Genomic DNA, 13,704 nt, shown 5'->3' with positions numbered 1-13,704 from the left:
CCTTCCTTTTCCCCATTGTCATTAATGCACAGGTCATCTTACACAGACCCAGTACATCAGAGTCTTTATTTACAGTTTAGTTTGTTGTTGTTTGTTGACATAGTTGTACAAATAGATGAACATACCAGGTTATGTTGAGCATGTTGCTCTGTGCTGGTCAGGTGACAAAACTGTGTGACCTCACTGTCACTCTACTGTCACCTGTGTCCCTACACATACAACCCCCTGTGCAGCCAATGACTGCCACCAAGTGTTCAAAAATAATAATGCAACTTATATCTAGCTCAAATAATATGACATGCCAACAATACACATGAAAGGCTCATAATGCTAAAATGTGTATCAATGCACCTCATAGTACAACAATACAAGAAGGAGCACACAGACCATTATCATATCACAAAGTCAGTGCTGTATAGTTATAGTTGGTTAATAGTTGGAGTTCTGGCCCAAAGCAACGATGAAGAAGAGGATAGAGAACACCGTCCACGAGGGAGAGAAGATTTGGACATAGGTAAAAAGTGTCTGGACTGTCATGGTTCTAAACATAAAGAGCTTTCTTCCAAACCTTAAAAATAAAAGGAGACAAAATTAGCCAACATGTGTTTTGTTTTTCTTTCCTTTGAGATTTACAATCTACATGTTAGCAGTGGTGGAAAAAGTACTCAAATGTTTTACTTGTTTCATGGTCCTGTTCGACCGGTACTGGACCCCAGGGCTACAGGCCCGACCCAACACCGACGACGCCGGACCCCGCGGACCGGACCGGTGGCCCCACTGCACGCCTGACCAGCGTTTCACCCCTCCTCTGATGGCTCCCTGAGTGACAGCTCCCCCGAAGAGGAGCCCCGGAGAGAGGATGAAGAGGAGGATGAAGAGGAGGAAGAAAGAGACACGCCAGCCCGAAGCCCCTCGGCCATCAAAGCGGATCAAGACCCCTTTTGGAGAGCTCGCCACTGCGCAGTGGACCCACCCCAACCTGGACATGGCCCGCCAACGTGTGGCGGCCATAGATTGACAGAAATGTGACGGGGTGAGTGCACTTGTTCCCCCATACTTTCTAGTAAAAAAAGGACTGTTAGAGGGGTGATAACTAAGGGGGGGGGGGATACTGTTGAGCAATTGCTCGTACCTAAAGCCTATGTCTCCCGAGTGTTAGACCATACTCACCAGCTAGGGGGCGCACCTGGGGGTCCAGAAGACGTACAAGCGCATTTTGGCCCGCTTCTATTGGCCAGGGGTTAAACGGGCCATAGAGGACTTTTGCAAGGGCTGCACGGAATGTCAGAAAATTAGATGTACTGTATTTGGCCGCGGACCCCCATCTCAAAATATTTTTGAGACCCCCTGGTCTATGGAATTAGATCAGCAAATTATGGGAACGAGACTGGCGATGGAATTAGACACAAATCATAGGGATGTAATGGGACTGGCTATGGAATTAAACCTATATATCATGTGGATGCGACTAGCTATGTAATTAGACCTACACGTCATGGGGATGGGACTGGCTATGTAATTAGACCTACAAATCATGGCGATGGGACTGGCGATGGAATTAGACATTCAAATAATGGGGAAGGGATTAGACATACAAATAATGGGGATGGCACTGGCGATGGAACTAGATATACAAATCATGGGGATGGGATTGCCAATGGAATTAGACCTACACATCATGGGGATGTGACTGGCGAGGGAATTAGACAAAGAAATCATGGGGATGGGATTAGACCTACAAATCATGGGGATGGGAATGGCGATGGAATTAGACATACAAATCATGGGGATGGGACTCTCGATGGAATTGGATCTAAAAATCATGGGGAAGGGACTGACTATGAAATTAGATCTAAAATGTGGGGGGGGGGGGTGTATCAGCGGTGTAAGAGGAGTGCAGTGGCTTTTTACTTATCTCATCATCAGGTGGTTTCTCTGTAAATTCACACCTTTCTTGTTGACTGGAAAAAACATGCGTCACTTCATGTGCTTCTGAAATGGGAAACTCCACACAAACCACAGTAAATGCAGCTTCCAACTAGAAAGGGTCGCGCCACAGAGGGCAGATCTCCGCCAGGCCTAATCAGGTCTGTGTAATGTTGCTTATCTACAGCATAGTATATCAGCTCTAGCCTGCGTTTGTGATTTTGCATTATAGGCCCAAAGTAAGAGGCAGCATGTGACATAGTCAGGGGTGATGTGTGCCACTGCATCAGCTCAAAACACATGTATGGTGTTGGACGCAAGCACTAGTGTGGTTAAAATGACTGGGTAAGGGCGCTCAGGTGGCGCAGTGGTAAGGTCCACCACCAGGTTGTGGGTTCGAAACCACCGTGGTGCAACCGGCTTTGTCGGGCGTCTATGTGAACACAATTGGCCCGTGTTTGGGGGAGGTAAGCCAGGCGGGGAGGGTGATATTGGTCATTGCATGTACTATGGGCTGGGGCGGCACCTGTCAGCCAATGACATTTTGACTCTGCATGCACCTCATGGTAACCTAAGTATTCAATCAATCAATCAAAAAATATGTGATCAGCATCAGTTAGACCCCCTGCTGAAAATATTTTGTGCCAAGGACCACCAAGGACATATTCAAGAATCTTGGAAAATAGCAGATCTGCTATTTTCAAATAGCCGGTGTGTATATAGGGGTTAAAATGGTTTAACTGATGTTTATGCTATATTAACACATTTTGCTCAAGGACCCCTGGGGGTCCCCAGACCCCACTTTGAGAACCACTGAATTAGATGATCAGCCAAGTACACACAAGAGAAGACAACATTACATAACATAACATAAGACATACACACAGGATGAATTCATCTTAGTAAAGCATGTTGCTCTGTTTTATAAATATTTAACCAATACCGACCACTTCAGTTTGGTGATCGGCTATTTTCACTACTTTTGAAATAGAAAGATCTAAAAGATCATCCATTTTAGGAGCTAAATTCACTGTTTTACATGTGAATTCAGTTTTTTTTTTTTTTTTTTAAAAGTTGTGAAAACAGCCGATCTACAAGTTTAACATGTTTATTATAAAACATGTACACGTATTTCAATAACAACTACGTTTTAATGTATATATAAGATTTTAATAAAAATGGATACATTTATAAAAAGGTACATAAAATACTAATACTGGTACAAATAATAACTTGTAATATAGTCAATGTACAGTAAGGAATACATCATGGAAATAGCAACAACACTGTAAAATAAATTTCAACATGAAGAAATTAAACTAAACTGCTAATAATATTTACAAACAACACATCAGGGCTTTGAAAAAAAGACACCGTCTTTGCTTTTCTAATCCAGTAACATATCATCGTAAACCAGCTCATAGAAAACTAATTATAACCATAGTTTAAAAATCCATCTAAAACCAATGGAAGTCGGCAGTAAGTTACTGCAGTTTGCCACGGTTTGACAAAATGTAAAATTTGTCACAAGATAAAACAGATATCAAGAAGTAAATGTTTTGTTATAAGTCAATTGTAATAAAAAATGCTGTTACTGCACTCTGGCTTTGTAGAGAAGTATACTTCTCATAAAAAAAAATACAATACCATGCATACTATATTATGTCCTCAAAAAATACAATCTTACAATAAATGCAATGAATCTCTGTATGTATGTGCGTCTGTAATCCACGACATCTCCATATATGGGCATATCAGTCAGATCAGCAGTGTGACGTAGGTGTCACCCTCAGTTTGCACTTATTTCAAAATAAGAATACATAAAATTAAGAATGTTATGTATACTGTGGACAATCAAAATGTGTTAGAAATATTTGTATTTGCATGTGGTGTTACGATTAAAATGTATGTACATTATGACACTTTGACTATCAAGAAAATGAAAACATGCCACTTCATGTCAGAAAGCTTGCCGAGCCCTGCCATATACTCAAGCCATCACAGAACTCCATATAATATATGGAGTTCTATGTGCCCATATTATGGGCACAAAAGGAACACAGACAGATACAGAAATCTCCAAATGTGTGCATTAATAAAACATATTGCACACATTGCATAACTGGGCGGGGCACGCATTTCCAACTTGCATCGTTCCCCGAGTTCTATTTACAACCTCAGCAAAATACAACACAGTCGCATATCATGGAGACATACTACACTATCTTCACAAGAGCCAGCATAGATAATGTGTGTCTTTATCTATCAATTGATCTAAAGGGCTGTCAGTCACCATTACAATATTTAAGTTGACGATTAATTGTCATACAAATAATTGTGATTAACGATTTCATTGTGTTTTTGGCATTGAACATTGCCACATTCAGTATGAATACAAATGTGATTTCAGTTTGGCCTTTTAGGCTTCGTAATAATCAATTCACACTCTGTACAGGACAGAAAAAGACACAAACTAGAAAAAGTGCTCCTCGGAGCACAGGTCTCCGCCAGGTCAGGTACGTTATTGTGGCCTCCTGGTGGCGCTATAATAGGCCAATGTGAAAAGGGTGCCATTTGTTCAAGGGCTTTTCACGGCAATCGGACACTGCATTCATGATTTGAGGCATTTTGTTCCAAAAATGTGTTTTGCTAAATTAGACCTACTGGTGGCGCTATAACAGGCCAATGTGAAAAGGGTGGCATTTCTTCCTCAGCCTAATAGAAATGTGCGTGTGAAATTTCACCGAAATCGCAACCTGCGTTCATGATTTGAGGCAAACGGACCAATCCTGCAAACTTTGGAAGCCAATCTTAGGCAATCCGGATGGAATATGGGAAATCGGACAAATCCGTGGTGATCACATGACTATAGAGATACTGTGTACCGATTTGTGTGATGTTTGGACAAAATCTGTAGGAGTAGTATCAATAAATGTGTTTTGCATATATCGGCCTCCTGGTGGCGCTATAACAGGCCAATCTGAAAGATTTGAATTGGCATCCAGGGAGTGTGCGTGCACAGTTTCGCTGCGACCGGGCCAACGGTGCCAGAGATTAGCTGGTAACGGACGGACAGGACGGACGGACACACGGACGGACGGACGGACGGACGGACGGACACACACACGGACGGACGGACAGGGGGTAAAACATACTCTCTCGCCATGCCTTTCGGCCTGGCGGAGACAATAACTTGCATATACAAATATACGACTGCCATATTTAATACAACGCGTCACAAACACAAAGGGACGTGTTGTAAGCTTGTAGATCAGCTATTTCTGCTATTTTTGAAAAATTTATGAAAATATGAACATTTTTCAACATGTGAAAGGATTATGATGATCATAAAAAATAATTGTGATTATCTCAAATAATTGTAATTAGGTGATTATGTAATAATTGTGACAGATCTATGAATGGATGGATGGCATCTCTAAGGGGCGATCAGGAGAGGACAATTGGTTCAACTCTAATGTCCTCCCTAAGCCCTCCAGCCCTGCTCCCTCACACACTGAAAGCATCTGTCATTTTACATTTTAACCACTTTAACCATTATTTTATACTTTGCTATTCAAAAATAGCGGATATACAAGCTTGTAGATCTGCTATTTTAGAAAAATCTTGAAAATGTGTGCAAATCTTTGAATATATATATTTTTAAAGCAAACATTTGTAACTCAAATCTTTGCTTCTGGGGGGGTCCCTGGAACAACATATTTTGACTTTACATCACTTTTAAAACCCGTCCCGTCCTTATTTACAGTCAGCTTTAAAGGCTGTAATTGTTGCATATTATATTTACATTATTATGTTTGTTTTAATTTGGTTTTAGATTAGGAATTGTCATAGTATTCATTTAAAAAATCCTATTTCCAAATTGTCTGTGTGTCCGTCCGTCCGTCCGTATGTTTGCGGACGGCAAAGATGCAACACATGCGGCACTTCAATAAATGCACACAAACACACACACAAGCCAGCACTGCAGACCTGCGCGCGCGTGCACACACACACACACACACACACACACACACACACACACACACGTAACATGCAGACTTGCGAGGCGCACCGTTGCAACACATGCGCCACTTAAAGACATGTACAAGCCAGCACTGCGCGGGCACACACGTGCGCGGGCACACACACACACACACACACACACACACACACACACACACACGTAACATGCAGACCTGCGAGGCGCTCCGTTGCAACACATGCGCCACTTAAAGACATGCACACACACAAGCCAGCACTGCACACGTGCACGTGCACACACAAACACACACACACCAATGAAATAACCTCATCAAAGACACTGCTTCCTTCATACAGGGTGTGATTTTGTTTAACTATATCTCTTCCCTTCCATCTCCCTTTAAGAATGGTGAACATGGTAATGTTTGTTTACATTCACTGCCAAGGACGTCTTAGATGTCTTTTAGATTCTTTTAACAAAAAAAGCTACCTTTCATGTTAAAGGATTTATAAAAGTTCATTTTTCATGTTTTTTTTTCATGTTTAAAAAAAAAAAAAAAAAAAAACAACAAGTCACATTCAAATAGCTCTGGAATGAAGGATCGTGGCTGGCCAATTATATATTTTTGATTCTACCGGACCCCTGTGTGTGTAATGAGTCGATCTCTGTGAGGAAGGAGGTCACGGATAATATGAAAGTCTGACAAAATACTGTGATAATTTTAGCACAGTAACAACCAAAAATACAATAAACACAACACATATTAATGACACTATTACTTTCAGTCTCGTCATAAGCGGCTGTAGGGGGTCTCCAGGTTGGGGGTCATCTTGGACCTCAGCTGTGATGTCAGGGTGTGTGTCCACATCATCATACACCTCCTGTGGATCCTCTACCTCATAGATCACTGCACCTGTACACACACACACACACACACACACACACACACACACACACACACACACACACACACACACACACACACACACACACACACACACACACACACACACACACACACACACACACACACACACACACACACACACACACACACACACACACACACACACACACACACACACACAATAATTCCATTTATTTCTTCTTTTTTTGTGACTTTGGACAATATATAAAAAATTAAGCATTTCATAATTATTAGAGGGCCAAGCAAGTAGTGCATAGGCACCCTTTTGTATTTGTTAGTTTTATTATTATTCCGCCACTTTTTGCGGTTCTTAACGGTAACCATTAAACAAAACTCACAACCATTGGCCAAAGGGTGGCGCTATAGCACTCAAAAATCTTAACTTTGAACACATCATGTCACTTTGACCATTAAGCTCCGTCCTTAGATTTTCCGCCATTTTGAGTAGTTTGAAAAACACGTTTTTTTTTTGCAAACTGCGTGAAACATTATACACACAATAATAGTAATCATATTTGTTTTAATATTGCACTTAACATTTGAAACAAATCTCAAACTCCTACAGTACAGAATAAAAAAACATTTGCATAAAAACAACGCTTCGAAAAGAAAGGAGTCTAAAAAAAAACTATTAAAAACATGGGGGCAAAGAAACCTTGGGGGTAAAATCAGAATGGCTGACCGAATCCTTTATTAAAAAGGAAAGTCCTCTCTTAACACATTGACCGCCGGGCCCGTAGTTCTACGGGCCGTTAAATCCAACGGTTAAGCGCCGATCCCGTAGCCTACGGGCTGTGGTGCTTTTTCCTTTTTTTCGAATTTTTTTTTTTTTCAATTTTCTAGGGGGACCATTTTCAGTGTAACACCACCCGATGTCGACCGGAAGTGCGATCTCGTTTTTTGTTTCCCGTCTGTCTCCATTCTAAGTCGTACACAATAACCCCTGTAAAAGCCCCTGTAAACATGTAGTTTTTCATCCTCGCATTTCCCATGTTAACATAAACGATCAGAACTCAAACATGGCGGCTCCGTTTCGTTTGACACGCGGTCTCGACGAGTAGACACCAGGACATGTGCCCGTTGTTTACAAACATTGGATCGCGCAATCTAAAGGATTTTAACGGGGCCTATGGCGACCTGAAAAAAACAAAAAACAACAATAAAACGTTGGCACTGGTGAGTACATTATGAGATTAACCTCTGGCGGTCAATGTGTTAAAAGCATCAACAGACTGTGGAGCTCTTAGCTGGTCCGGGAGTGAGTTCCACAGTGGAGGGGCAGCTGAACTGAATAGAAGGCCCGGTCGCCCAATCTATGGACAATCTCCTGGAGGTCCCCCTTGCGGTGGAAGGCCTGTGTGTATGGGTTCACACAACCCAGCAACCCTATAGGCAAATTACGCCACTGTGCATATTGCATTGCTTAGCCCCCGTATTGCTGCTCGCAGCTATATATTATTATTATTATTATTATTATTATTATTATTATCATCATTATCGTCTCTGCCAGGCTGGACGGTTGAAGGCCGGACCTAACAATGCGAAAACAAATGCTTTCATCACGTCAAGCATGATCAACAATAAAGTTTGAGTGCATGCACTGCACCCAGAAAGTTAAGAACGTAGTCGCTGCCATACCACCCTGTGTGTGTGCGTGCGTGCGTGCGTGCGTGCGTGCGTGCGTGCGTGCGTGCGTGCGCGTGTGTGTGGTCACGCTGGTCACACCATGATGGTTCAGCACAGAGGGAGGCAAGACTCCTTCCTTAAAGTTTCCCTCTATAAACGTGACTTGAAAGTTACGTTTTATACACTTTAATAATTATGACAACAGCGAAAGTTTTGATGTAACATTGTCCGTCTGTAATGTAGAGGATCTCAGCTGTGCCTCTGTCTGTCGCAAACCCACCCGTCCCTTCAACATGCAGTTGAGCCTCAGCCGATCTGCAAGCCCACAAAGCGTCGCTAATGCGACGCGTTGTGGGCTTGTAGGTCAGCTGTGTTCCTGCGCGACACCGTTGTACACCGAAACAAAAACAGGCACTAGGCAAGGCAGGAACGCACAGACATTATATACGTGCGGTAAGAAGTTGTAGTCTAATATTTCTCTCCTCTTATAAAAAAAAATGAAAATTTACATAAATTAAAGCCATAACCCTTAACTAATATAGTTGGTTTCACTGTTTTGTTTAGCCTGTTATTAGAGCATTTGTATGTGTGCACGTGTGTGTTTATTATTGTACAACTATACATTATTTTATATAATTATACATTATATAAAAAAATATTCGAATATATTTGAATATTAAAAATAAAAAAGCATTGAATGGGATTATAGAGGAGAACTGACAGCCCTACTGTCTGTGTCCCGCGGGACTCATGCGGACCCCCGTGGGGCGAAGGGCTCGCTAGTGTGTGTATTCGTGTGTGTGTGTGTGTGTGTGTGTGTCTCGCTCCCCGCAGTGTAAAATGACTTCTCTCTCTGTCTGTGTCCAGTGAAAAGGAGAGGGGCTAGTGAAAGTATGAGAACAAATAACAGATATTCAAGGCAACAACGCGTCGAGGCTTGTAGATCTGTTCTTCTCAAATTGGTGACGTAAATGACGTCAGACGACTTCCGGTGCTTCTAGAATATTATTGCATAATAATAGAGTTTCATATAAATCGTGCAATGTACGACGAAGGTGGAAAAGTAGATGGTAACCTAGCCAGAGCCAGGAGGGATTTTTGTAGCAAGTTGGGAGAGAATTGGACAACTGCTTGGCTCTGATCTAGTAGTCCGTACGCAGACGGACCGGGCTTGAATTATAGTTGGAAAGATTGACATGACATGATGTTCAAGCCTCCTATTGACAAAGTTCATATAAAAATGTCATATAAAAGAGAACATCTACCTACAACCACGTTCATAGAATACATTAATATAACATTACTCACAGTTGCTGGCCTGGCCTGGAATCAAACCTGGACCAACCAGGGCCTCCGGCTCCACAGGCATGCTCTCTAATGATTCTGCTATGACTGCTGCAAATGTACAGAATGCTATTTAGATATATGCTAGGTTCATTGTTTATTTGGTATCATATAGTTTCTTTGACACGCTATTGTTCTTTCTGAAATCTACTTATGTGACTATTTGCTCTGTCATTGTTGACTACAGTTCATACTTACTCTGATTACTCTCAAAAAAGCCCTGTTATACAGTGATACTGTATTATACGGTACAGTAGTATTATACAGTAAATTACTGTATAATACTACTGTACTGTATAATACAGTATCACTGTACTGTATAATACAGTATTACTGTAATACTGTATTATACAGTACAGTGATACTGTATTATAAAGTACAGTGGTGTGTGCGACACAAGTCAGTGAGACAGAGTTAGATAATGAATGTGTATCACTGTCTGATGAGAATATAAATATCACTCACCAAGTTGATCCAAGACTTTCATTTCATTTGCAGTGATGCCAATCTCCTCATATTCAACACCTTCATCCTCTTTGTCTTTTTGTGAAGATTGTCTTACTAAATGACAACACAGTTAGAAAACTACGTATTAAAAACTATATATTTACTGTTGTACATGCAGTATTACTGTACTTATTATTATTATCATTGTTATGTAGGATAAAATGTCTTCACAATGTGACACGCACACACACACACACACACACACACACACACACACACACACACACACACACACACACACACACACACACACACACACACACACACTTTCTTTTTTTCAAATGACTGGACAGGTATTAAAACATGTCATTCATTGAATTTACATGACATGATGTTCAAGCGTCCAATTGACACATGGTTCATATAAAAGAGAACATCCTATATGACTACAACCATGTTCATAGAATACATTAATATAACGTTACTCACAGTTGCTGGCCTGGCCTGGCATCAAACCTGGGACAACCAGGACCTCCACAGACGTGCTCTCTAATGATTCTGCTATGACCGCTATGAATATACAGGATGTTATTTAGATACCATGTTGTTTAGACATTTAATTGTTTACCTGGTATCCTATAGTTTCAAATATCCAGAATGTTGTTTAGACAGAGGCTAGGTTCATTGTTTACCTGATATACTATAGTTTCTTTAAGGCTCCACATTGTTCTCTCTAAACTCTACTTATGTGATGGTTTACCCTGTTTTTTATTGACTAGTGTTCATGCTGCTGACTCTGATCTCTCACTTGTAAATATCACTCACCAAGTTGATCCAAGACTTTCATTTCATTTAAATATCACTCACCAAGTTGATCCAAGACTTTCATTTCATTTAAATATCACTCACCAAGTTGATCCAAGACTTTCATTTCATTTGCAGTGATGCCAATCTCTTCATATTCAACACCTTCATCCTCTTTGGCTTTTTGTGAAGATTTTATTACTAAATAACAACACAGTTAGAAAACCACTGGTGCAAGATGTCAAAGAAAGAAGAAAACCTATAATTGCTTTACAGTTGTACATCAGTATCATCGTACTTATACTTGCCAAAGCAGAGCATTACTATCATCATCATCATTATTAATACTACTATATAGGATAGTAGTAACACATACACACACATAACAGGCCAATGTGAAAAGGGTGGCATTTCTCCCTCGGCCTAGTGGGAATGTGCGTGTGAAATTTCACGGAAATAGCAAGCTGCGTGCATAGTTTGAGGCATTTTGTTCAAAACGGACCAATCCTGCAAACTTTGGAGGCCAACCTTAGGCAATGATGATAGAATATGGGAAATCGGACAGATCTGTGTTGATCATATGACTATAGAGATACTGTGTACCGATTTGCATGACGTTTGGATAAAATCTGTAGGAGTAACATAAAAAAATGGGTTTTGCACAAATCAGCCTCCTGGTGGCGCTACAACGGGCCCATGTGAAGAATTTGGGGTATAGGTTCTGCTCTGGCATCCAGGGAGTGTGTTTGCACAGTTTCGCAGCGACCGGGCCAACGGTGCCGGAGATTAGCTGGTCGCACACGGACAGGACACACGGACGGACACACGGACAGGGGGTAAAACATACTCTCCCGCCATGCCTTTTGGCATATTTGCATTTGAACTTGCACTACGAGAAACAAAATGATACTCTGTCTTCAAATACTGGCCTCTTGTGACCAGATTCATCTACATGAGTACAATCAGGCTGTGTTTCTGTCAAATATCAGTTTCTTTTTTTCCTAAATGACTGGACAAATATTAAAACATAACAGTGAATTTACATGATTGTTGACATGATTCAAGACTCCTATTCACAATTTTCACATAAAAGAGAATAATTATCCTATGAATACAACCACTTAAATAGAATACAAGAATATGTTACTCACTATTAACAGTAGCAGGTGTTCTCACACACAGGCTGAGGAGAATCAGCAGCAGCACAATCACAAGGGCTGTGACAATCCTAAAGACCTCCAGTAAATCCACTAATCCAAAATGATAAATCTCTTTGTGTTGTTGATTTTCTTGGTTGAATAAAGCAAATGAGAGATCATAATCATCATCATCATCATCATCATCATCACAAATAATCATCAGAATTGTTTCACTCATCAGTGTCTAGGTAAAACCACAATAACACATTTAGTTTAACATGATCAGTGAAAGTATGTGTGTTACCTTTACAATAGATTTCAGCTGGTTTGACTTTCTTACAAGACTTCTGGTGGAAACAGTCTCTGATGTTCAAATTATCTTTTGTGCAAACCAGAGTCATTTCCAGGTCCTACAATCAAAATCAAAACTTCCTTTAGTGTTTGAGAGTTTTTTTTCCTCACTGTTTTCAGTCAGGAATGTCACAAAAACACATTTCATACAAAATAATGTGCAGAAGAGACTGGAGTGACGAGATGTCTTATGATATCAATGAGACATAAAGGACAAAGCAAACAAAACAGTTGTTTACCTCCTCTGTAGAGTTCACATCTGTCTTCTTGTTCTCTATGACTTCACCACAATGAAGCTCCTTGCACAGCAGGTTCTTAAAATCCTTTGTTACATTTAAGGGACACACATGCTCCCACTTATCTTGGTATCCGACATTAAGTGTTCCTCCACACCACTCTGTGGTTCTGAATCTGATGCCATCTGTAACAAGAGAAATGAAAAACCTCTGCTTTATTCCCTGTCATGTGGAAATGATATTGCATCCAAACTTTTGAATGGATAAATATTAGTAGCATATATAATAGGAATTAATTAGCATAAGGAGCAAGAGAAAACAATTAGGAAGCTTATTCAACCAGTATAATAGGAGGAAGAAAAAATAAATACATCCATTGACAGTTTCAAATGAAAATAAAAACGGATCTGATCTCAATTCCAATCCATTGTTTATTATGTCTAGAAACGTGGAAATAAGTTAAGGTTAATCTAACATTTAGTCTCTATAGAGGTCTTTATCCACTTCAATGTCCAGAATGCCTGTTTTACATTAATAAACTATATGTCATTGCAGTCTCATATACACATTATTTTTTTCAGTTGAAAATAATACATCAGTAACACATACTGAAGTAAAATATGGACAGAATTCTTAAATAGTCTGATATACAATAACTACTATATAAATACAAAATGACATACAGTAACTACTATATAAAATACAAAATGACATTCAGTAACTACTATATAAAATACAAAATGACATACAGTAACTACTATATAAATACAAAATGCAAAACTGTATAAGTATATAAAATAATTCACCTGAACAGTAGACAGACACTAGTCCTCCAGCACACCGGCCCAGGACCGTCTCACACTGCCCAAGACTGGACTCAGAGCCCTGGCAACGGACGTGGTAAACATCTGACCCAGTTCT

Source organism: Gymnoscopelus braueri (assembly GCF_963280865.1).
Source record: "Gymnoscopelus braueri genome assembly, chromosome: 22".
Lineage (NCBI taxonomy): Eukaryota > Metazoa > Chordata > Actinopteri > Myctophiformes > Myctophidae > Gymnoscopelus > Gymnoscopelus braueri.
The sequence above is the reverse complement of the archived record's forward strand: the minus strand, read 5'-3'. Positions refer to the sequence as shown.